General features: G+C 44.4%; 2 protein-coding genes across 3 annotated transcripts in view; one reads left to right on the top strand and one right to left on the bottom strand.

Moving 5' to 3' along the window:
• LOC143986907 (uncharacterized) overlaps positions 1-27,220 on the bottom strand; it is a 356,956-nt gene that overhangs the window by 151,134 nt on the left and 178,602 nt on the right. The window lies entirely within an intron of this gene.
• LOC143989623 (uncharacterized) overlaps positions 5,154-27,220 on the top strand; it is a 261,462-nt gene continuing 239,395 nt past the window's right edge. Inside the window, exon 1 of one of the 2 annotated variants that reach the window (XM_077489848.1) lies at positions 5,154-5,212. The gene's annotated coding sequence lies outside the window, so the exon portion shown is untranslated. Of the gene's footprint in view, positions 5,213-21,661; positions 21,727-27,220 lie in introns of those variants that run through there. The other variant, XM_077489847.1, reaches the window with a different exon arrangement.

The raw sequence follows: 27,220 nt of genomic DNA, 5'->3' as shown, positions 1-27,220 counted from the left end.
GCCACAGGCAGGATGCCTGTGGCCAATCATAGCTCAGGCTGTGTAGTGCACGCCCCACACTATATAAGGCCGCCTTTGAGGCGGCCTCGTGTAGTGTGTTGGCATCTGAAGCAGTGGGTGTTCTGTGTACCTTCAACACAGTTACACACCGATCGTTTTTGGCTGATTTCCTATCTTGCTCTTGTGTAGTGGTTGTTGTCTGTGCCCTGACCGCAGTATACATCACTATATTCACCTCACCTATATAGCTAGTGATCCATCTTTAATAATAGAGCTTGCAGTCAGTAGTGTTAGGAGAGTGCGTGCTGTCTGCGTGCTCTGTACCCAGTACATACCGCTATATCCACCTACATAGCTCTTCTCTATTTGAGCCCAATTGCCATCTGCAGGAGTTATTGGAAGTTGTGTGTGCCTCCAGCACAGCACAGTATACATCTGTATATACCCCTTTATCTCTGCTGTTTTCTGGTTATTGTCTGCATGCCCTGACCGCAGTATACACCGCGATATTCACCTCAGCCTAAGGCCCAATTTTTCTGCCCCTGTTTAACAGGGACATGTAATTACAATTCTTGATATAATATTTCACAGGAAGGCCCCTTCCTGTGCCCACCCAGAGTAACTGTGAGGACTTATAGTGTTGTGGCACCAGCACCACAACCACCAAAGGTCAATTTTTCTACCACTGTTCAACAATGGCATGTAATTACAATTCTTGATATAATCGTTCACAGCAGGGCTCTCCAGCGCCCACCAAGAGTCACTTTGAGGGCTTACAATGTTGTGGCAAAACCAACACCTTGTTCCGCCATTTCTGCAGAGCATATAGGGCAGGCCCCTACTTTCAAACATCCAACTTACAAACATCTCCTACTTGCAAATGGAAGGAGACAGCAGCAAGTGAGATGAAAAAAGATGGACGACAAAACAAATTATACAGGGGTGATAACCCTTCCCTATGTTTTCCAAAAAGCTTAAAAATAGTTTTTTTGACTGGAGCTACACTTTAAAAATGTACCAGTTGAAAATTACAAACAGATTCTACTTAACAGAACAAACCTACACAGTCCCTGTCTTGTTTGCACCGCCTGTATACTGCTGTTCTGAGTATATAGGGCCTGGGGGCCACACGCATTTCCTTTTTTTAATATGGGTACGGGGTTCCCCTTAATATGCGTACAAGACCCAAATAGGCTGGTAATGGGCAGGGAGGGCTACCCATGCCATTTTTCTGAATGATTTTCAACCATATTGCCGGAACCGGATATAACATTAAAACCGCAAGCAGTTTTAAATGGTGTTATTTCCGTTAAATGTCATTTTGTGCAGGGACTGTTCTAAACACGGGAAACACGTGGCACTTCACAGGCATACTACAGACACCCCCCAGGCACCATATTTAAAGGAATATTTCACTTTTTTTTCACTTTAATCAGTGCTCCCGCCAAAACGGCCGTTTTTAAAAACATTTTAGGCATTGACCCATGTCCCCTGGGGCAGGAGCCAGGTCCCCAAACCCTTTTTAGGACAACATCTTGCATATTAGCCGTTAAAATTAGCACTTTTAATTTTGAACGTTCGAGTCCCATAGACTTCAATGGGGTTCTAAAGTTCGTACGAATTTGGGGTCCGTTCGAAAGTTCTGGTGCGAACCGAACCGGGGGGTGTTCGGCTCATCCCTAATAGAAAATAAAATCTTATTACCTCCTCTCTTTCCTGCCACATGGAACGTCTTGTCTTTATTCCAGATTACTTCCTGTCTGTAACTGACATCACTTCCTGTCTGTATTCCATAGAAAGTTCCTGTCTAAATATGAGTGATATCACCACCCTGTGGAGTTCAGCAGAACTGCAGCCCCAAGAAATGCCTCATAGTAACTACTCCTGTCAAATATCTTACAGAGATATCAAAGAGGTTCAAATATAAGACAAAAAAGTAAGAAAAAATCACAGCGATCACATGACAGTTGGGAGATAGGGCTTTTTGTGCTGCAGCCCCACGTCTGTGGAATGCTTTGCCTGATAGTTTGAGGGTTTCTCAGTCTACTGATACTTTTAAAAAAGGATTAAAGACTTTTCTTTTTAGTAAATGTTTTTGATTTATGTTATTTGCTTGTTTTGATTGTAACCATGTAGCACTTTGGGATCTTTTGATGGAAAGTGTGTTATAAATAACATTTATTATTATTATTATTATTATTATTATTATTAGTTGTACACAAAGAATGGCTTTATTCATAGCTATTCATTGTGTACTATTGTGAATATCTCTGTGATTGGTCACAGTGATCACATGGTACATACAGGGCCTATCACATCTGTACCATATGATAGCTGTGACCAATCACTGCTATCACAGTAGTACACCCCTGTGTCATTCATAAAAACGGTTGCTTATAAAAATTTATTTATTTTACATACTGACACCAGTCAGTATCACTGATCACCACCACACCAGTCATATGATAATGCTGTACCGCTCTGGTGACAAAACAATAAACACAGGATTTTTAAAGCAACCTACCTGTAAAATCCTTTTCTTTGATGTACATCAGGGGACACAGAGCCATAGTACTTACTATGTGGGTTATAGTGCCACTGATAGGTGATGGACACTGGCGCGCCCCAAATTAAAAAGTGCACTCCCTATATAACCCCTCCCACTACTAGGAGTACCTCAGTTTTGTAGCCAAGCAATATAAATGTATACCAAGAAGGGAGGGAAATCTGTGTCCCCTGATGTACATCAAAGAAAAGGATTTTACAGGTAAGCTGTTTTAAAAATCCTGTTTTCTTTTCTTATATCAGGGGACACAGAGCCATAGTACTTACTATGTGGGATGTCCCATAGCAATGGCAACTGAAGGGGGGGAGACAGAACAACCTGTAGTACACTGCGCCCGAAGGCAATATCCTCATGACCTTTAACATCGATTTGATAAGATCTGGTAAATGTATGTGTAGCACTGACCCCCGAAGGAGCGGCTGGTTTAATTGGGCTTACCGTTACCTTCTTGACCTCATGTACGTCTAGGGGTTTCCCGAGGTAGATGGACCAAAGAACTGCAGAAACTGACACTGGATCCACTTTTAGGATATTTATTTGACAACAAGTAGACAGAAGAGTCTCTCAATGAAGATAGAGGGTTGGGTAGGAAGTTCAGGTACTCTTGGAACTGCAAAAAATAGGAAGTCTCTCACTATAGAAATCCAGAGAATTACCGCTCACAACTGGATTCTCACAGCTACCGGATAGACCGCCTCTCACTAGGCCTAGCAGCCGATAGAGTGTTTGAGTAAAGCAAATTCTCTGCCACAGACTTGGATGTAGAACACTTGTGAATAAAGTTTCTGCCACAGACATGAATGTAACTGAAGGATGTAGGTAAATTTAGAGAGCCATCATACGGTACCAGTATCTTGCAGCTGGTCCGGTGATACCGTATGAGTGTAAATTCGCTTGGTGTCTTTCAACTGAGCCTCTAGGCTCCTTTTGAGGAGCCAGCCTTATGCATGGGCTTCTCCTGAAGAGCCCTCCCCTGGGTGCTTCTCCAGTTGCTGGGCCTCTCCACAGATGAGACGGCACCGGACCACCTTTGAATCCTCCTCCCAGTTATTTTGCCTCGGGCTAACCAGCCCCCAGACTTGGAATTGGATGGATTCGCACCCCAGGCCATGAGGGCCATGGGGTCTGGTCAGGAGGACCAAGACCAAACAGACAGAAAGATCTTCTGAACCGGAACTCAGAAGCACGTGATGTCTGTACCTTAAGTATCCTCTCCCAGAATGCACAGCAAGATGACACTCCCACTGGGCTGGTTCCGAGAAAGAATGGCACCCAATGCGCCTAGCTAAACTGCGTTCTCACACTTGCCAGTGGTGACAGCGCCACCTGTGGCCAAGCAGAACCCAGTGCAATCCAGCTAGACTGGTACTGAAACCATAATTTGGCATAATTAACCCTAAAACACAACTGTGGCTTTAGGAATTTTAAATAGGAAAAAACACATAGTGCGTGCTCTTCAGGAGCCGGCGCTACATATGAACTGAAGACCAAGTCACGGCTTTACAGATCTGAGCCATAGAGGCCTGATGATGCCCCGCCCAAGAGGCACTAACCGCCCTGGATGAGTGCGCTTTAACATAAAAAGGAGGAATTTTCTTTTTTAAGCCGTAAGCTGTAAGCCGTGAGCGGTCGCCTTTATATAGACTCTGATCGCTCTTACTACATCGAGGGAATGTAGTGCCTTCTCTTCCCTAAATTGAGGCTCTGGGAAGAAGAAGGTAGAATAATATCCTGGTTTAAATGAAAATCTGTCACCACTTGTATGATTACATTATTTGTTTCACAGGTTTCTACTTAATATAGCAGCAAACATTATGAGATTAAAGAAGTAGGTGCAACGTGGAAGCAGTGGATCTGCAAGGAACAGCATGCTGAGCACTTTATGTTGTATATGAATTTGCACATGGATCAGTTTACTTCGTTTATTGATAAACACCATAAGATCAGTGAAGTAGGTGTAAAGTGGAAGCAGTCGATCTGCAGACAATATTATTTGAGCCCCTAGCACTTTATATATGAATGTCTCCACATATTTTAGTGTATTTGTGATGATTTATGTGCACACACAATAGGACAGCGCTGTGACACATAATGCTCTTCTAGTTGATAAAGGGAATACTTACCTTTGTTACAGCAGCAGTCCGGTATAAGTTATTTCTGTAGGTATTTGAGTTGTTACACATAGCGCGGGTTTTACTCTATTTATATTGGTGACATAATTGCCCAAATCTGGAGACCAGGAGCCATTTCCACCCTTTACTCTCGGCTGGGGCTCTTTGTATCCATATAACAGATGTTCTACATGACTAAATCTGACATCAATTTTACTGCAAAATCAAAGGGGCCAAAATGTCTCCCCCCCCGAGCAGTAATATATTTCTATCCCCCTTGGTGGGAGTGGAGATGACCCATCTATAAGGATATACAGTACATACACACACAGCACAAGACCGTGTTCACAATACCAGATGTTTCTTACTGCTGCAGTTCCTCTGATCTCCACAAGATGGTGATCTCACTTCTACCCAGACAGGAAGTCTCTATGGAAGACAGGAAGTGATGTCAGGTACAGACAGGAAGTTCCGGGTGAGAGGTGAGTCAGGAGGAAGTAGAGAGGAGACGTTGCTGGAAGAAGTAGCAGAGGAGGTAATGAGATCGTATTTTCTATTTACACCCAGTAACCCCCTTTTAGTGAAGGTCAGAAGTATTAGATGTTTGTATTTAGTTTTATAAAATGGACAATCTCTAATCGGGATACAATGTATAACGCAGTCAGTGTATCGGTATAATGTGGAGTGTGAGTTCCGGGGTCCCCACAGGGGGAGGACATGAGGCTCCCTCAGTAAGAAGCACATAAATGATTGTATATTGTGTCAGGATAGAGCCAGACACCTCGGCACCACCTGAATCTGAGGGGAGGTCTCTGGCTGAATTCACAACACAAAGAAGGGGGTCAGTCTGGTGAGAGTCGCCTTCCATGATGGACACAGAGAGGAGCTGATGGCTGCAGACCTCACTGGAAGGTGCTTAGAACTGCTGAGTCTGATGGGTCAGTATGGACTGGGTGCTGCTCTCTGCACCCTGGACATATAGTTCTGTATTGTCTGTGCTGCTGAGCTGTGGTCAGACCCTCCCAACCCCCCTCCAAGGGCCTATGGACTTCACCCTGCCTGCCCTTCTTCAGCTACCAGCCCCTACCCCTGTTGACCTGGATATCTGCCATGTCCTATACTTAACCCATCACGCCCTGATCTCTTTTTTGGTCCTGGATCTCTGCCCCTGAGTCGGGCCCATTTCCCTGGCCATCCTACGTGGACTACCTGTGTGGTGTTACATTGTTATCTGGTGGAATTTTTCATTGTACTGTGTCTTGCTACCCTATGTGCTAACACTGCTCTGCCCTGTGGACTATCACCCCTTTGCTGTCCTGAGGAGCACTCTTCATTTCTGTGCCTTCTGTTTGCCCCGTTAAAATAACAACCCTTATCTGTCCCATATTACCCCCCTGAGGATCGCTCTTCATTGCTGTGTCTAATGTTTGTTCTGTGGACTAATTCTCCCCCTGCCTGTACCCCGAGTGCCCCAATAAATGCCCCACGTGTCGGGTTCCCAGTGATTCGCCTCTGTGTGCTCTCTCTGCACTCTTCAATCACCCCCCCCCCCGTCATGTCCGTCCTCTTCCTCCATAGTCACTGCGATGTCTTTTATCTCCAGCAGATGATGATACACACATATATTATTATTATTATACAGGATTTATATAGCGCCAACAGTTTACGCAGCACTTTACAATATAAAAGGGAGACAATACAGTTATAATACAATAAAATACAAGAGGATTAAGAGGGCCCTGCTCAGAAGAGCTTACAATCTAATAGGGTGGGGCAGGTGGTACAAAAGGTTGTAACTGTGGGGAATGAGCTGATGGAAGTGATAAAAGATCAGTTGGAGACGTGATCGGCTTCCCTGAAGAGATGAGTTTTCAGGGATCGCCTGAAGGTAGCAAGAGTAGGGGATAGCCGGACAGGTTGAGGTAGCGAGTTCCAGAGGATTGGAGAGGTATATAGATATATATATAGTGTGGAAACCTAGATTAACCCCTTCAGGGGGATCGGTTGATGATGAATATATCTTCCTTCCAAATCTGGCCATACATGGTTCAGTTTTATCGTTCATCCAGCGGGATGAGAGGAAAAAAACGGAAGTGATTCCCCCCATCCACACATTGGAGGGGGATGGGGGAATCCTCCCCACTGCACTATTGTATTCTGACAATGGGGGGCGCTCCTCCCCTCTTAGAATACACAGATCAGTGATGAAGCTATTGGCTGCAGCCGCTGATGGAGTGACTTTTATCCGGCAGTGACCACACATGGATGGAAATGTGACCGATCCCTGCTGAACCAGCTGAATTTCCATGTCTCTATGGTCACCATAAGTGACTTCCTCCTCTCCCCCTCATCTCCTTCATTATGTAAGTCATGCTGAGATCATCTCCCATTGGCTGAGCAATATTCTCATTTGTCTCTGAGCTCCTCCTTCCATTTTTTCTGATGCTCTTAGGGTGTGGGCAGACCCTTGGCATCCTCATTAGCAAAGTGGGACTTTTGGTACTGCATTGTATGTAATGACATCAGAATGCCCACTACAAGCTTTTATCCTGCATAGTGTGGGGGTCCTGTGTTGGAAAATAATACTTCATTCTGAAGTGGGGCTTTAATAAAATGGAGACCTGAATGGAGGGGTGAGGAGGATTCTGGGAATATCATTTATTTTTTCTATTTGTGTTCAGATCTAGAGTTTTCCTCCTGTGAAGTCTGGAGATCATATGACCATCACATTGCCTCCACCTCCCTCCCTGATAGAATAGAGAAATACAAAGAAGATTCTAGAAGTCACCAGAGAGATGATGGAGGAGAGGTGAGGAGGATTCTGGGAATTGTGGGACATTATCCAGTAACAGACAAGGGATGTGTCTGGATGGTGACTGTATCATTGTGTGTGTCAGGTTCCTATAAGGTGTCAGGATGTCACTGTCTATTTCTCCATGGAGGAGTGGGAGTATTTAGAAGGACACAAGGATCTCTACAAGGACGTCATGATGGACAATCAGCCGCCCCTCACATCACCGGGTAAGAGGAGACTTTATTGTAAAGGAGAGAGCAGTACGGAGGCTCCACCTAGATCCCCCATCATCTGATAAACACATAGAAACAATGTATTCAGTCAGTGTGTGTTTCCTACAGATGGATCCAGTAATGGGAACCCACCAGAGAGATGTCCCTGTCCTCTGTATTCCCGGGATTCCACACAGGAAGGTCACACCATCCCCCACCATCATCAGGTAGATGAGGAACAATCACTGATAGTATCATTAGGATCTGTACATTATCTGCATTGTTACCATTGATGTCATTTTTATTATATATTCAGAGTGGAAACCTGAGAGATTCTAAAATTGAGGTTAAAGAAGAGATAAAAGAGGAGGATGATGAGGATGGGGTGACGGAGGAGTCAGAATCTCTAAAAGAACACAAAGATCTGTACCAGGACACCATGGTGGAGTCATCCAGCTACAGAAACCCACCAGAGAGATGTCCCCGTCCTCTGTATTCCCGGGATTCCACACAGGAAGATCACACCATCCCCCACCATCATCAGGTAGATGAGTGACAATTATTGGTAGTTCTGATTTATACACAGCATGATTGTTACAATGAATGTTTTATTATATATTCAGAGTGGAAACCTCGGGGATGATAATATTGATGTTAAAGAAGAGTATAAAGAGGAGGATGAGGAGTATGGAGTGATAGAGCCATCTAATACCAGGAACCCACGAGAGAGATATCCTCATCCTCTGTATTCCCGGGATTCCACACAGGAAGATCACACCATCCCCCACTATTGCAAGGTTGGTGGGACAGAGCATCTAGAACATGGACTTGTAGAACTAATGTGTGTTTTTTTATGTGATTTCACAATAATGAATCCTATTGTTTATGGATGATATTCTCTCTCATTTTCTTGGTTTAGAGTGGAGATCCAATCGATATAGAATTTGAGGTGAAATCAGAAGAAGAAGAGAGGTATGTGAGGGATGATCAGCAGTCTATGGAGGAGGATGGAATAACGGGGACATTTATAGAGGAGGACACTCCTACAGAGATCAGCACAGGTGGGTCATTAACACTAAATACATTCCTCAACCCATACTGCTCACTGATTGGTCCTTACACTATATAATGTATATTGCACATTACATGCTCCTGACTAGGGATGAGCCGAACACCCCCCGGTTCGGTTTGCACCAGAACTTTCGAACGGACCGAAAATCCGTACGGATTTTAGAACCCCATTGAAGTCTATGGTACTTGAACGTTCGAAATAAAAAGTGCTAATGTTAACGGCTAATATGCAAGATGTTGTCCTAAAAAGGGTTTGGGGACCTGGCTCCTGCCCCAGGGGACATGGGTCAATGCCTAAAATGTTTTTAAAAACAGACGTTTTTTCAGGAGCACTGATTTTAATGACGATTAAAGTGAAATATTCCTTTAAATATGGTGCCTGGGGGGTGTCTGTAGTATGCCTGTGAAGTGCCACGTGTTTCCTGTGTTTAGAACAGTCCCTGCACAAAATGACATTAAACGGAAAAAAAGTCATTTAAAACTGCTTGCGGTTTTAATGTAATATCTGGTTCCGGCAATATGGATGAAAATCATTGAGAAAAATGGCATGTGTAGCCCCCCCTGCCTATTACCAGCCCCTTTGGGTCTAGTAAGGATATTAAGGGGAACCCCGTATCCATATTAAAAAAAGGAAAGGCGTGGGGCCCCCAGGCCCTATATACTCAGAACAGCAGGGACTGTGTAGGTTTGTTGTGTTAAGTTGAATCTGTTTGTAATTTTGAACTGGTACATTTTTAAAGTGTAGCTCCAGTCAAAAAATCTATTTTTAAGCTTTTTGGAAAACATAGGGAAGGGTTATCACCCCTGTATAATTTTTTTGCCGTCTGTCTTTTTTCGTCTCCTTCCGTTTACAAGTAGGAGACATTTGTAAGCTGGATGTTTGAAAGTAGGGGCCTGCCCTATATGCTCTGCAGAAATGTGGGCCTAAGGTGTTGGTTTTGCCACAACACCATAAGCCCTTAAAGTGACTCTTGGTAGGCGCTGGAGCGCCCTGCTGTGAACAATTATATCAAGAATTGTAATTAAATTACATTGTTGAACATTGGTAGGAAAATAGGGGCTTTGGTGGTTGTGGTACTGTGCCACAACACTATAAGTCCTCACAGTTACTCTCGGTGGGCACAGGAACGGGCCCTGCTGTGAAATATTATATCAAGAATTGTAATTACATGCCCCTGTTAAACAGGGGCTGAAAAATTGGGTCTTGCTAGTGCCACAACACTGCAACCTCTCCCAGATACTCTAGTTGGAGTGCAGGAATGAGCCCTGCTGCAAAGCATTGCATCAAAAATTGTAATTACACGCCCCTGTTAAACAGGTGCTGAAAAATCGGGCCTTAGGCACTGGTGCTGGTGCCACGACACTGCAACCTCTCCCGTATACTCTAGTTGTAGTGCAGGAATGAGCGCTGCTGCAAAGCATTGCATCAAAAATTGTAATTAAACGCCCCTGTTAAACAGGGGCTGAAAAATTGGGCTGGTGGCATCACCCAGAACCAAATAATGTTCTTCCAAGATATCAGCGGAGGAGGAAGAGGATAGACAATCAACATAACAGGACAGTCACTCAGCATCAGCACAGGCAGTCTTGAAGGGATGTGATATTTTCAAAAAAAATTATTTGGTTACATCAGCTTCAGGTGCTTGGTAGCTGGTGGTGATCCAAGACTGATTCATCTTTATGAAAGTCAGTCGATCAACCGAGTCGGTGGACAGGTGCATCCTGTGATTGGTAACAAAGCCACCAGAAGCACTGAAGGTGCGTTCCGAAAGAACGCTGGATGCAGGACAGGCCAGTAGCTCAATTGCATACTGTGCAAGCTCTGGCCAGTGATCCATCCTCAAGACCCAGTAAGCCAGAGGATTTTCGGTGGGAAAGGTGTCCAAGTCTGACCTTGCCCCTAGGTATTCCTGCACCATGTAAATCAGACGCTGGCGATGGTTGCTGGAACCGATCATACCTTGGGGCTGCGGACTAAAAAATTGTCTGAACGCATCGGTCAGACGGCCACCTTCTCTACCGCTCCTTCTTACCGATGCCTCAGTAACACGTTGTCCAGGACCAGGAGTTTGTAACCTCCCAGTCTCTGGGAACACGTTGCACAGACCTTTCTGCAGGCCTCCCGGAGATGTCTCATCCTCTGCTCCCTCTGCGACGGAAAGATAAGATCCGCAACCTTACCCTTGTACCGTGGATCAAGGAGAGTGGCCAGCCAGTAATGGTTCCTCTCCTTGATGCGAAGAATACGAGGGTCCTTCTGCAGGCTTTGCAGAATCAGGGAGGCCATGTAACGTAGGTTAGCTGAGGCATTCGGTCCGGAGTCCTCTGGGTCACTAAGGACAACATGATCCGCAGCTACCTCCTCCCAGGCACGTACAAGTCCACGGGTTTCTTGGGACTGTAAATCATCCCTACAAGACTGCTGATGCTGAGTGCCAGGCTCAACCTCCATGCTGACACAATCATCCTCCTTCTCCTCCTTGGCTGAGTCTACCAATTGAGAAAGGTAGAAGTTGAAGTGCTAGCAATTTAGCCAAGCTAGCATTCAACCGCTGGGCCTGTGGATGGCTGGGAGTGAACTTCTTTCTATGGTCCAGCAGCTGGGACAGGGAAATTTGGCTGCTACAATCGGACGTGGGTGTACTGCTAGCGGAGTGCCCGCAAGCACTTGGCTGTGACACACCTAATTCTACACCATCATTCCTCTCAGTGCAGGTTTCAGAGAGGACTGAAGGTCTAGTGGGGTTGGAGATGCCAGTTGATGAGGAGCAAGGAGAGGTCCGCTTTGTTCTTTGGTGTGTATCTTTGAGGTAAGCTTGTCAACGAGCTGCATCGCAGGTCTACATATGTCTGGCCAAGCATGTGGTGCCCAAGCGGCTGATGTTTTGGCCACACGAGATACGCTTGAGACATATGTTGCAAATAGCAGCGGTGCGATCTGATGCACTCCTCTCAAAAAAGGCCCACACCAAAGAACTTTTAGAATAACACTCAGAGGCAGCGCCCTGCACAGGTGGAGCTCTGCGGTGTGATTCAGTCGGTGTGCTGCCCCTAAGCTTGCCCCCGGAGGACATCCTGCCTCGTTGGACATGTGCCTCCTCCTCCTCTCTGCTACCAGGCACCCACGTGGAGTCAGTGCCCTCATCATCCCCCCTCTTCATCGCTGGAGAAAACCTGGCAGTATGCTGCAGCTTGTGGAACATGACTGCCAGATTGCTGTCCTTCTTGAGCATCCCCTCTCTCTGTGCTCACGCTACTGCCTTCCTCTAGCTGAGTATCATCATCAGAGCCTACAAAACACTGGGCATCCTCCTGGAGCATGTACCCAACAGTGTGCTTAAAGAGTTCAGGGGACTCCTCAGGAGGACGTGGTGGGTCTAGGGAAGGAGTCACTGATGATGACATTGAGACGAGGGAAGACGATGCGTTGGCAGCTGCTTTGCTAGTACCCTGAGCCTGGGTGAGAGAGGATGAGGAGGATGAAGAGGGCTCGGTCATCCACTCTACCAAGTCTTCGGCATAATGGGGCTCAACAGGTCCGGGTGCCAAAAATAAGGACAAGGCTGTCCCATGGCCACGTGCTGATGATGACGATGCACCGTGTCCACGACCAGCACTGTTGTCTCTAGACACAGAGCCTGCTTGCCCTCTTTTATTGGCTCGTGCCTGTCTGCCTCTCCTTGTTGGCCTTCCAGACATGGTAATGGCCTGAAGGGAGATGGGAAAATCAGCAATTGGGTAGTGTATATTGTGCTGGATGCACACAACACCCACTAACTCCTGCGGATGCCTTTATTATAGAACAACAGGAATTAAAGGGTAGATACCGGTGTATACTGTGCTGGAGGCACACAACACCAACTAACTCCTGCAGATGGCAGATAGCTCGCTTAGAGAAGAGCAATATAGGTAGATACAGGTGTGTACTGCGCTCAAGGCACACAGACAACACTCACAAACTCCTGCAGAAGGCTGATGGCTCAATTACAGAAGGGCAATATAGCTATATAGGTAGATATAGGTGTATACTGCGCTTAAGGCACACAGACAACACTCACAAACTCCTGCAGATGACTGACCAAATTTGAACCGCTCCAAACAACTTCAAACCACTCTGACTAACTCCAAACCACTCCGACCAACTTCGAACCACTCCAGTGACCAGTGACGTCTAATGTCAATGAAATCAGTGTCCGTGTGGCCACGGCCCCAACATGTTTCGTCACTCCAAGTGATCCCTAGATTGAAGATTGAAGGACTTGATGAATATTCATTTCTTATTGATTTCCTTGCACATCTATCAATGGACTTTTCTATTATATAGCACAGCATCACTGGGTGTTATATTCATTTATTTATATAGATCACGTTTTAAATTGCATTTAGCGCTACTTAATTATATCCTAAATATAATTTGCAGTACACATTTTAGGTATAATTTACCTGGTTTTATATGTTGTTTCACGAAAGTAGCAGCTGTTTTTTTCACTGATTTTATTTAAATTATTGTTTTTTTGGCACAGGTGGAGGTATTGTATCTTTTTGGGGAGGCCACTTTCAGTACAAGTAGATCAGTTTAATTTTATATCTAATGATTTGATTGGAGCACAGCAGGAACCAATCAGCTCATGTCTAGTAATAATCTTTGTATTTCTATTTTAGTAGATAGACGGGAGATGAGGAAAACCTCAGAGGATTGTCTCACTTTGTCTCCAGACTGTAAAGTAGAAGATGAGGACATCACACAGTATAGTCCAGGAGAAAACCCGACTACCTCAAATGTCCATCCGGCAGCACACAGTGTAGATGGACCATCGTATTCCTCTTATCCTGAGGAACCTCAGACTGTGAGGGACGGGGCCGTCCTTCCAACAGAGAAGAGGCTTTCCTGTACTGAGTGCGGGAAGTGTTTCCCTTGTAAATCCAAACTTATTGTGCATATAAGATCTCACACAGGAGAGAAGCCATATTCCTGCCCTGAGTGCGGGAAATGTTTTTCAGTGAAGTCCAGTCTTTACAAACATCAGAGATTTCACACAGGGGAGAAGCCGTATTCCTGTCCTGTGTGCGGGAAATGTTTTTCAGAGAAGTCCAGTCTTTACACACATCAGAGTTCTCACACAGGGCAGAAACCGCATTCCTGTCCTGAGTGTGGGAAATGTTTTTCACATAAGTCCAATCTTTCCATACATCAGAAATCTCACACGGGGGAGAAACCGTATTCCTGTCCTGAGTGTGGGAAATGTTTTTCAGTGAAATCCAATCTTTACTCACATCAGAGATCTCACACTGGGGAGAAGCCACATTCCTGTTCCGAGTGCGGGAAATGTTTTTCACAAATGTCCACTCTGTCCAGACATCAGAGATCTCACACCGGGGAGAAGTCATATTCCTGTCCTGAGTGCGAGAAATGGTTTTCAAGAAAGTCCCATCTTTACACACATCAGAGATCTCATACGGGTGAGAAGCCGTATTCCTGTCCTGAGTGCGGGAAGTGTTTTTCACAAATGTCCACTCTGTCCAGACATCAGAGATCTCACACGGGGGAGAAGCCATATTCCTGTCCTGAGTGCGGGAAATGTTTTTCAAGAAAGTCCCATCTTTACACACATCAGAGATCTCACACAGGGGAGAAGCCATAGTCCTGTCCCGAGTGAGGGAATTGTTCCTCACTGAAGTCCTGTCTTCCTGTACATCAGGGATCCCACACAACCCTCGAGGTGTATTAGTGCCTTGAGTGTGGGAAATGTCTTGTATATGAATGTTGCTGGACATCACAGCTCTCATGTGGGGAAGAAGCACACCCTGATATACACCTCAGATATACTCCATGGCTGATCTTCATCATGTAAGAAACAGTTGATAAGGAGATCAGAGATCACCAAAGACATGGATGAAGTGTTGTAAAAATACAATGGATGGGCGGCTCATACAGGTCTGGTAATGTACTTTTATGTCATGGCTTTCTTCCAGGTCCGCACCCATGCATGCGCACACCCAGAAACCTCCACTGTCATTGGCTGTAGGACAAGTTTGTCAGCAGGTCCCAGCCAATGATTTTGCCCCGTACCCTGCTGATCACCTGCAGCCAATGACAAATCACTCCTGTGTTTTATTTTGTAAACACGGGGATATATCTTGTGATTTCTTCTCTTCCCGAGTCCTTTTCTGTTCAGGAAGAGAAGAGAACACCACACTGTGAGTATAATCACCACACTTTACACCCACACACCTTAGATTGGCACATTTAACCCCATTGGTTGCCCTCATTCACCCTTTGATCACCTCGTCACCCGACCAGGGCCATTAGTACAGCGTCAGTGTACAGTATTTTTCACCAATCACTGTATTAGGGTCACTTGTCACATCAGATAGTGCCAGGGTCAGCTAGCATTAGATTGTCCGCACACTATCACACTCACACTATAGGATCCTGATCACCAACATTACTAGTATAGTGTCTGTATGGATCAATATCCTGATCACCACCATTACTAGTATAGTGTCTGTATGGATCAATATCCTGATCACCACCATTACTAGTATAGTGTCTGTATGGATCAATATCCTGATCACTGCCATTACTAGTATAGTGTCTGTATGGATCAATATCCTGATCACCACCATTACTAGTGTAGTGTCTGTATGGATCAATATCCTGATCACCACCATTACTAGTATAGTGTCTGTATGGATCAATATCCTGATCACCATATGATATGAGAAGGGCAACCCAAGGCCAGGTTATGGGTATATGGGGTATCTTAGCCAATGGGCAGGGGTTTTCTTGAATCCCTTGGCCTGCTGGGAGAACCTATATATTCGGGTGGAGTCAAGTGATCAGGGTTCTGTGCCACCTAGGGAGAAAACGTTTTGCAGAAGGGAGTGTAACAAAACATGTGGCCCCTCATTAAAATTAGAAGAAAAGAGGTTTAACCTTAAACTACATAGAGGGTTCTTTACTGTAAGAGTGGCAAGGATGTGGAATTCCCTTCCACAGGCAGTGGTCTTAGCGGTAAGCATCAATAGTTTCAAGAAACTATTAGATAATAACTTGAACGACAGCAAATAAGGAAAAAATAATATAGCGCATATAATTGCGACACTAATCATTTTGTAATTGAATGTTCTTAAAAATTACCTTTCCTTTTCAATCTGCAGCCAATGTAATTTTCTGAGAATACATTGCAATATGGCTACCTGGAGTTGTTCTGTACACAGAGTGTGTACTGACCACTCCCCAGAAACATCATTTCCTGCTTGTGTGATTGGCTCACCAATTTTCCCAGAAGTCTGCCCTAACATACAAGTCAGATTTCAGGCATCCCCTGAAACAAAAATTTCATTTTTTGGAGAGATACTTTCAATAGCTGCACAGCTGACAGTTAATTATGAAACCACTCCCATTAGACTCACTCAGAACAGAGGCACAGACAAACACACAGGGATTTATTCAGAATAACAAAAGGTAGGAATCCGCAACAAATATTGTTATAATCCCTGCAATGTATACAGATCACCCAGAGGGGAATTTTTTTTTCTCGACAAAATTAACCATTGTAATTTACTTCGCAGGAACACCAATCAGCTGCAGCACTGATCTGTTTATTCTGACAGCAGCAGGGTGTTGCTATCAGAATACAAACATCCATGCCTGCAGTGCTGCAGGAGGAAAACAAATGTGTATGCCCAAGCATGAGGGGCCTGTGCAGTCAGTGAGTGGATTGCTCCTTTGCAGCATACATGTTTTTTCACTTTTTTGGTATAGAATTCAGTTTTTATTGCGTAAATCTCATATCGTTATTGTGTTTTATTGTTAACCATTGTTTGCTTTTTGAGGGCCACAAGACAAGTTTTCATATCCCATGGGGGCCGCATGCAAACTTAAAAAACAACAGTATTGGTGACAGCAGGCGCATTATTAACCCTCATCACTGGTGTCAGCGGATTCATTATTAACCCCCAGCACTGGTGTTAGCAGATGCATTATTATAGCCCAGCACTAGTGTTAGCAGAAGCATTATTAAACCCCAGCACTGGTGTCAGTGGACACATTATTAAACCCAGCACTGTTGTCAGTGAACACATTATTTACCCCCAGCACTGGTGTCAGTGGACGCATTATTATATCCCAGCACTGGTGTCAGCAGACGCATTATTATATCCCAGCACTGGTGTTAGCAGACACATTATTAACCCGGAGCACTGGTGTCATTGGACACATTATTAACCTCCAGCATCAAGCCGGAGTGTCCCACAAAGAGGGAGCCATGTGACGGGAGTCACTTTTGGGCGCAGGGTGACCAAGAAAATAAAGAACCGTGTATCTGCCATATTACAAATAGTGGCTGATTCATAATGTTGGGACAAATACTGTTAGGAGATGCTGATGTCAATTCCAGCCACCTGTCTCTGCCTGAGTCTGCTATAATGTAAATGAGTCTAGTGTGGCTTCTCTTTCAGCCATTGTTGTCTGGGCTAATTAACCCTGCAATTGTATGAAGGAGTTCTGTATTGAGATGTATGATAATGTGTATTGTATAGTTGGTGAGCTAGGAGACGTGAAGTCTGTCCTAAAGTTCATGTCTCTGAGTCACCTAGGCTGTCTAAAGGATTAGATAATTAGCTCATGTTAATTAGGATTCTGGTCAGAGGTTGTACTTTCATCCTGCTGTATATATTTGTGTGAGATCTCAAAATAAAAATTCATTCCTGTTTGCACCTCAAGACAGAGCCTCGTCTTGTACTTGGGGGAGAATTATTCATATGGTTTCTTGTTTGGCTGATTGAAGTGTTCGGTAGCTGTCTTTGGGTTCGGAAATGGAATGTCCTAAATGGCTTTAACCCCTTTCATACTCGGGGTGTCGTTACAGAATAATTTAAAATGTTTTCTTAAAAGGCAATGGAAATGTTCAAAGGAATCCCATAACAATTCCATAAAAGCATTCCCGGCATTAAACTTATATCTACACCTGTACAAAACCCTCCACACACCTACATGTATATAGATATGTATATAGATATACGCATATGTACAACCAATACTAAAAACCATTAAAACATATATAGACATGTACATATATAAAAATACAAATGAAAGCCTATACATGCATGTATGCAGCAATACTGAAATTAATAAATACAAATACAATAATGGATACTTCTATGAACACCATACTGCCAACCCTCTGTGCATTGAAACAATGAAACTAAGCTAATTAATGACAATACACCGGAGGAGCAATATTGGAGCTTCCATGTACATAGTAAACATAATTGTCATATCCGTATCCAATTAGCAATAAATATACGGTCATTATATTCCATTGTTTCACGGAGAGCTCATTACCTCACTTTAGTCTAATATATTTTATAAAAACAAATCCTGTTAGATAAAAAATATTGTTAAAAAAAGATTCATTATTCTAAAAATCTATTACATACCTTTAACCTCACTATCGAACTACCCTATCCAAACCTACCATCTACACACATTACTCTTATCCATATCTGCAGCAAAAAGACCCATTGTGCTTATCATCTAGTTCCAAAATTCAATGCGCCCTTCTATTCCCATGGCAACATAGCTCAATGCCATGGGTATGACCAGACTAGGTGTTTGGGCCGAGCCCCTATTGATAATATCTATATCACAGAAAGAGGGGGCCACACGCCCAAACAAGCTTAGCGATAAAAGTAAGAGTAAAGGATCACCTTAGCTAAAACACATGTACTAGGGGCCTCTGTGGGTACTACAAGAGTCATACTACATTATGCAGTTCAATTTCCTCATTCAGGCCATGCGGGGCTAAAGTCCCCAAAGTAAAAATCCAAAAAGCCTCTCTTGTGAATAATATCTGATACTTTTTACCACTATCTAAGTCATTTGATATGACTTCTATTCCAAACACTTTGAGGCCGTCTGTATTACTATTATGGACCTCCTTGAAATGTTTTGGTACCAAATATTTTTCTTTTTCTGTTGAAATATTACTTCTGTGCTCATTCATCCTTGTCCTCATTGGCCATGAAGTCTGACCAACATATGTGAGGCCACAGGGGCACAGGAGGCCATATATGACATATGGGGTGCCACAGTTGATGAACTGCTTGATCTTATAGCCCTTGCCATCAACTCCGACTACATTCCCTTTTCCTGTGGCACATATGTGCGCAATTGCCACAATTACTATTCCCACACCTATAACTGTCTTTTAGGTCAAAGATGGTGGTCCAAGGATTGTTTAGCCCTATGGTCCTTATCTTCTTCACTCTACTTGGGGCAATGACACTCCTTAGATCCTTGGGTCTCCTAAAGACTAGATTCGGGTGTCACAATAGACTGGTCTTCAGATCGGGGTCTGATTCAAGAATCTTCCATTTTTTTTCTGAAGATTTTTTGTATAATGGTGACTTTGTTGTTAAATCTAGTACAAAACCTTACTTGTGGTTGTTGGTCTCTATCATATTTTCTCAATTTCTCACCCCCTGCACAGACATTGTCATACAACTGTAGATATTTTTGAAAGGCTTCTTCTATGTGCTCATCTTCATACCCCTTCTCTTTAAATTTTCTTTTTAGAATCAGGCTTTGTTCTTCATAATCATTTTTTAGCGTACAAGTCCGCCTAAGTCTACAAAACTGACCAAAGGGGACATTCATAATCCACCTAGGATGATGATGGCTGCGGGCGTGAAGGTAAGAATTGCCAACACTCGGCTTGAAATTAGTTCTTGAATGGATTACTCCATTATCGTCAGCCCGTAGCTCTAGGTCTAGAAAGACCAAGGACTTTTCATCAACCACGTGTGTGAATGAGATTCCGAAGTGATTCCTTGCACAATGTGCCAGAAATCCTTCCAGTTCATCGTCGGTACATTTCTAAATGATAATGACATCATCAATATACCGTGCATACAGGACTAGGTTCCTCCCAAATGGGTTGTTAGCCCAAATATATTTGAGCTCCCAATATCCTATGAATAAATTTGCATAGCTGGGAGTAAACCTAGCCACCATGGCTGTGCCCTTCACCTGCCTAAAGAAACTATCCATAAATGGAAAGTATTTGTGGGTCAAGGTAAACTCGATACACTTGTATATGAATTGGGCTTGTACAGAGCTGAACAAATGTGCTTCCGCCAAATAGTACTCTACGGCTCTAAGGCTGAATTCATGCCAAATGGATGTATACAGGGACGCTACATCGATCGATAGCCATCTGTATCCTTTCTCCCATGTATACGCAGTTAAAATCTCTAGGGCATGGCCCGAGCCCTTTATTTATGATTGTAGGCTGGTTACCAATCCTTGGAGAAAATGGTCGATGTAACTACCAAGATTGCTGGTCAGACTATCAATTCCTGCAATGATTGGTCCAGCTGGAGGCTTCTCCATGTCCTTATGCACCTTCGGTATGTAGTAGAAGTGAGGGACCACTGGAGGTTTTGAATATAGGAATCGATGCTTGCTTTTTGTCAGGACCTGATTCAATAGTGCCCTGTCCAACGGCCCTTTAAGCTTGTTATGATAGCTACCAGTAGGGTCCCATAGGAGTCCTTTGTATGTGTTGGTATCACCAATTAGCCTAAAGGCTTCCTCCAGATATTGATCCCTATCTTGTATGACAAAGACTCCACCTTTATCCGCTTTTCTAATTACAATTTCTGAATTCTTCTCAGGCTGCTCAGAGGGCCCTCCATACCTACTTCATGGCCCTTTTTATATTTGTAACCTTTGTCACCACACATCTTCCTAAACTCTTCCATCACAACCTCATAAAAAGTGGGTATGAAGTTGCCCTTATTCCAGTGCGGGTAGAAGCTTCATTTCGGTCTAAAATTCGTATTGATAGTCTCTCCCTCCAATGCCAATGGGGGGGGGGGGTCTCGTCAACAAATTCTTGGCCTCCTTCTGTATATAATTCCTCCAAAATCTCCAGCATTATTATTTATTATATTATATTATTTATTCTGCATCACAAAAAAATGGCCTGGTCATGAAGAGGGTAAATCTTCCCGAGTTGAAGTGGTTTAACAAAAAAATTAAAGTTACACCAAAGCACATAAAATTCCGCCCCCCCAAAAAAATGTTGAGGCCCCCCACCTCCACATATACACACGTATGAATGTAAACACAAGTGTCGGGGGCACCTACATTCGAAAACAATTTTTGTGATACATATGTTACATATTGCCGCACACGCCAGAATGAGAGCGATAATTCTATCACCAGACCTCCTCCATAACACTAAACTGATGACCTATAGGGGGCTTTTGAACCATCCCCTATAGAAAATATAGGGTACAGAAATTTGTCGCCATTCAGGGGCGTGCACAAATTTAAGGTGTGACATGTTGAGTATCTGTTTACTTGGTGCAACCTCATCTTTTATATTTTACCAAAACGGGGTAATTCCTTTCATTCCTTTGCCCTAGAATTAACTTTAGTGTATTTGTGTTAATATTGTATGACATAAAAAATTGGAACTTACCACTATTTTATTCTCTAGGGTGTCTGCTTTCCGAAAATATATCATGTTTTGGGGTTTTTATGTAATCTTCAGGCCTACAATAATTTTTTAAACGTGTGCAGAAAATGAAAATGAAAAATAAAATAAAAAAAGAGACTGGCAGCTAAAGGGTTAAACTTGATTAAAAAAAATCTGTGGAGGTCACATGACTCCTGTGGAGGGCGGAGCTTCAGTCTGCAGTCAGATACCATCAGGAAATGAAGATGTGACCGGAAACATTGTTTCTAATGTCTATTGAATGTTTGTTATATTAAAGTTCAGCAAGTTTCCTGTCAAATGTGAAGCTCCACTCTCGGGAGACAGGAAGTCTCTATTGAAGACAGGAAGTGATGTCAGGTACAGACAGGAAGTGATGTCATGTATGGACAGGAAGTTCCGGGTGAGAGGTGAGTCAGGAGGAAGTAGAGAGAAGACGTTGCTGGAAGACGCAGCAGAGGAGGTAATAAGATCTTATTTTCTATTTACACCCAGTAACCCCCTATAATGTCCGTCCTCTTCCTCCATAGTCACTGTGATGTCTTTTATCTCCAGCAGATGATGATACACACATATATAGTGTGGAGACCTAGATTAACCCCTTCAGGGGGATCAGTTGATGATGAATAGTGATGGGTGTGTTGGAAATCCCACATTGCCAGGAAGCCGACACTGCACAGCGCTAATCACAGACAGTGAGACATTTCCTGGTCCTCAGCTGCACAGATCAGGAAATGTCTCATATCTTCCTTCCAACGCTGCCCATACATGGTTCAGTTTTATTGGTCAGCCAGTGGGATGAGAGGAAAAAACAGAAGTGATTCCCCCATCCACACATTGGAGGGGGATGGGGGAATCCTCCCCTCTGCACTATTGTATTCTGACAATGGGGGACGCTCCTCCACTCTCAGAATACACAGATCAGTGATGAAGCTATTGGCTGCAGCCGCTGATGGAGTGACTTTTATCCGGCAGTGACCACACATGGATGGAAATGTGACCGATCCCTGCTGAACCAGCTGAATTTCCATGTCCCTATGGTCACCATGAGTCAGAGCAAATCCCAGGTCACCATGGTGACTAAAATGGCGTCCTGGCCCCTGGGCTCTTGTCAGTCCATTCTCACTGTTGGTCTGCATAATGTTTCTGCCTGAAACCCGGACACATTACTCAGACAGGAATGTGGCTCGGAGTGGGGCCAGGCGGGAGGGGGATGGAGGAGGTGGGAGATGATGTTACCCGACCTGTGAAGTCAGGGGTGGACTGGGCAGGACAGTGGCATGAGAGGACTCATCTCACTGAGCTCCCGCTGCCGATCTTTCTCCTTTCCGCGGCCGCATTACTGTCACCATCGGCTCCTGCTTCCACCCACAGTGTCCGTGCAGAGCCCACTGGCAGAACAGAGAGGAAGGAGCGGGACCAAATCTCCAACATGGCACCACCTCGGCACTGCCACAAAGATCCCCACAAGGTGCTGAGAAATAGGACTACAGAGTCCTTACAGGAGTAACCAGGACAAGCCTGCAAAGCAACCAGCTGAGAGACCAGCCAGGGAGGGACATGCTGCTTTATGTACACAAGATGTCCTCTCCATCTACTCTGCTCTCACACACTGCTGGGGGAGATGTACAGGACATGCAGGAGGACACAGGGGAGGAGGGATTGGATTACTGTCCTGCACCATGTCCTTCACCCCATGTCCTGTGTTCTGCACCCTGTATCCCATGTCCTGCATTTTGCACCCTGAACCCCATGTTCTGCACCCCATGTCCTGCAGTGACCTGTACCACATGTCCTGCATTCTGTGCCCCATGTCCTGCATTCTGCACCCCATGTCCTGCGGTGACCTCCACCCTGCACCCCATGTCCTGTGTTCTGCACCATGCAACACATGTCCTGCTTTCTGTACTCCATGTTTTTCACCCCAAACCCCATATCCTGCACCCCATGTCCAGCACCCTTCTCCTATACCCTGTATCCCATGTCCTGCATTCTGCACCCTTCTCTTGCATCCCATGTCCTGCGGTGACCTGCACTCTCTGCTCCAGTATCCTGTACCCCATGTCCTATGTTCTGCACCCTTCACCCTATGTCCTGCATTCCTGTACACTGCACCCCTGCAGTGACCTACACCCTTCTCCAGTACCCTGCACTGCAAGTCCTGTCTTCTGCACCCTATTACATGCATCAATCTCCTGCACCCCATGTCTTACGTTCTGCAACTCACAGATTCCTCACAAAATACTTACCCGGCCCCGGCACACACAACCCACACTGCCCTAAAAAAACTGTCTCCTTTTTTAGCTGGCTCCAAGATTCAAAGCAGATTTATCAAGCCCTACCTTAAGTGACTTCCTCCCCTCCCCCTCATTATGTAAGTCATGCTGAGATCATCTCCCATTGGCTGAGCAATATTCTCATTTGTCTCTGAGCTCCTTCTTGCTATTCCTTGTCCCGCCTGTTGTTTCCTTGGATTGATTTTCTGTGTAGTGACCCCGGCTTTCATCTCTTGGATGCACTCGTCTGTTGCTTGTCCTGACCTTTATCCTGATTCCTGGATCTCCTCCTCATCTCTCCTCCATATCCTCTTACACAGCTTTTCTCCACACCTGCAGTGATCCTGGGGGGTGGAAACTTGGCACAAGCATTCAGCAAAATCCATCCCCACCATTAGGAGCTCTGGAGAAAATTGTCTGCTACTTACACTTCATTCCTCTGCACATCACCTGATCACATGAGAGCTTACTTTCACAGATTCCTGATGGATTTCTGTATAGTAAATTTTACTCTTCAGTTTAGGAGAGGAAGGACGCACCCAGGAACAATGATTTGTTTTGCAAAGGAGCCTCATATAGAGGACCCCTCAAATATCCCCATCCAAATGTTCCTCCATCCAGAATCTATATGTCCTATGACATCACACTGACCTCACAGCTCCTCCTCCTAATGTCCCTCCATCCAGAGTCTATATGTCCTATGACATCACACTGACCTCACAGCTCCTCCTCCCAATGTCCCTCCATCCAGAGTCTATATATCCTATGACATCACACTGACCTCACAGCTCCTCCTCCCAATGTCCCTCCATCTGACTTTTTCTTCTGATGCTCTTAGGATGTGGGTGGACCCTTGGCATCCTCAGTAGCAAAGTGGGACTGTTGGTCCTGCATTGTATGTATTGATGTCAAAATACCTGCAACAAGCTTTTAACCTACGGAGTGTGGGAGTCCTTTGTGGGTAAATTATACATCAGCCTTAGGTGGGGTTTTAATAAATTGGAGACCTGAATGGTGAGGAGGATTCTCTGACTATTAATTGATTTTACTTTTTGTTTTTAGAATTAGATTTTTCCTCCTGTGAAGTCTGGAGATCATATGGCCATCACATCTCCTCCAGCTTCCTCCCTGATAGAATAAAGAAATAAAAAGAAGATTCTAGAAGTCACCAGAGAGATGATGGAGGAGAGGTGAGGAGGATTCTGGGAATTGTGGGACATTATCCAGTAACAGACAAGGGATGTGTCTGGATGGTGACTGTATCATTGTGTGTGTCAGGTTCCTATAAGGTGTCAGGATGTCACTGTCTATTTCTCCATGGAGGAGTGGGAGTATTTAGAAGGACACAAGGATCTCTACAAGGACGTCATGATGGACAATCAGCCGCCCCTCACATCACCGGGTAAGAGGAGACTTTATTGTAAAGGAGAGAGCAGTACGGAGGCTGCACCTAGATCCCCCATCATCTGATAAACACATAGAAACAATGTATTCAGTCAGTGTGTGTGTTTCCTACAGATGGATCCAGTAATGGGAACCCACCAGAGAGATGTCCCCGTCCTCTGTATTCCCGGGATTCCACACAGGAAGATCACACCATCCCTCACCATCATCAGGTAGACGAGGAACAATAACTTGTGATTATTATTTTTTTTTTAATTCTTTATTTATGGATTGCAGGTAATACAGAAACATACTGAGCAAAACATGTTACTCCTCTTTCCTTGGTACCGATTAATACACATATTACAGTAAACAGATCAATTAGTAAAATATTATGTAATAGCATTATCCACCATGAGTACCCTACATCTACGACTCTGGCTCTCCCTCCCCATCTGACTGCCCAGCGGTATACAGACGTCTGGGCCTCTCCCCAAGACAGGTCCCTTTCAGGTCGTCCTGGAGAGATCCCCTGCGGTGCTGCACCTTGCCACCAATGGAGAGAACCCTGGGCCGTACCATCTTAAGAGTTGCCATTCCTTGGTAAGGAAGATGAGGAAATATTGTGACAAAACCCTGACAATCACTAGATTTTTGCTAAGTTGAGGGGAAGGGGAAGAGTGGGGGGAGTAGAAGGGGAAAATGGGGAGGGGAGGGGTAGGAGCAGGGAAGAGCAGAGCAAGAGAAGAAAAAACAATGGGGGAGGGGAGGGGGGGGGGTAAAGTGGACCAGCGCCGTCTAAGTGAGGCGAGATTTGTGATTATTTTTAAACAATTATGTTTGTTACAATGAATTTTTTACTATATATTCAGAGTGGAAACCTCAGGGATGATAATATTGATGTTAAAGAAGAGTATAAAGAGGAGGATGAGGAGTATGGAGTGATTGAGGAGTTTTCAGAAGGACACAAGGATATGATGGAGCCACCAAATACCAGGAACCCACCAGAGAGATGTCCCCATCCTCTGTATTCCCGGGATTCCACACAGGAAGATCACACCATCCCCCACCATCATCAGGTAGACGATTGACAATTATAGGTAGTTCCGATTTATACACAACACAGTTTTTTGCAATGAATGTTGTATTATATCTTTCAGAGTGGAAACCTCTGGAATTATAATATTGTTGTTAAAGAAGAGTATAAAGAGGAGGATGAGGAGTATGGAGTGATGGAAGAGTTTTCAGAAGGACACAAGGATATGATGGAGCCCCCTAATACCAGGAACCCACCAGAGAGATGTCCCTGTCCTCTGTATTCCCGGGATTCCACACAGGAAGATCACACCATCCCCCACCATCATCAGGTAGATTAGAAAAAATGACTGATAGTATCATTAGGATCTGTACATTATCTGCATTGTTACCATTGATGTCATGTTTATTATATATTCAGAGTGGAAGCCTGAGAGATTCTAAAGTTGAGGTGAAAGAAGAGGAGACTTATGTGAGTGATGATCAGCAGTCTATGGAGGAGGATGGAATAATGAGGCTAATTCTAGAGGACGGCACTCTTACAGATATCAGCACAGGTGGGTCACTAACATTAAATACGTTTCTCCACCCATACTGCTCACTGATTGGTCCAGAGTAGGGCAAGGACTGGGTGATATCAGCCTGTAATCCCCTGGTCACTTTCCTGACCTGTGTTCCCCATCCTGTATACCTAAATTTCTCTTAGATAATCTTCCTTCTCTGTGCTGCAGACACAATTTATGTATCTAGACTGGATTTGTGGAGATTCTGGGGTTCAGCTGGCAGCAAAATGTTAATTTTCACCATAGACGTTACTAGACCTAGACAACTGGGGTATGTGTTTTGGGTCTTCTGCCCCATACCCGGGTATGGAAAGATCTCTGACAGAGCAATTCTCCAAGGGTTACTTGCTCTGTTGTCTGCTGGCTGTGCCGGGTGGAGGGATATATCTGTATAATCTGAGACACAAGTCACTAAGTGCAGTCTCAGGAAATGGGAGGCAGCTGTGTGGGATGTCTCCAGTTAACACTTAATCTTCCACTGATCCTGACCCCTGAACTATATATTCTGTGGTGTACATTGCATACTCCTGACCCCTGCACTATATACTCTGTTGTATATGACATCATTCTGATGCTATAAAATCCTAACTGTTGTATCCTACATAATAAGTTGTACATTACCTAGGCCTTATCTGGTTTGCGCCCATTTCCTACCAGCTGGACATTTTATATCTGATGATCTGATTGGAGCACAGACTTT

This window comes from Lithobates pipiens, unplaced genomic scaffold (genome assembly GCF_037356315.1).
Source record: "Lithobates pipiens isolate NorthernLeopardFrog02 unplaced genomic scaffold, aLitPip1_a1.2 Scaffold_18, whole genome shotgun sequence".
In the NCBI taxonomy this organism is placed as follows: domain Eukaryota; kingdom Metazoa; phylum Chordata; class Amphibia; order Anura; family Ranidae; genus Lithobates; species Lithobates pipiens.
This window is presented reverse-complemented; position numbering and strand designations above follow the sequence as displayed.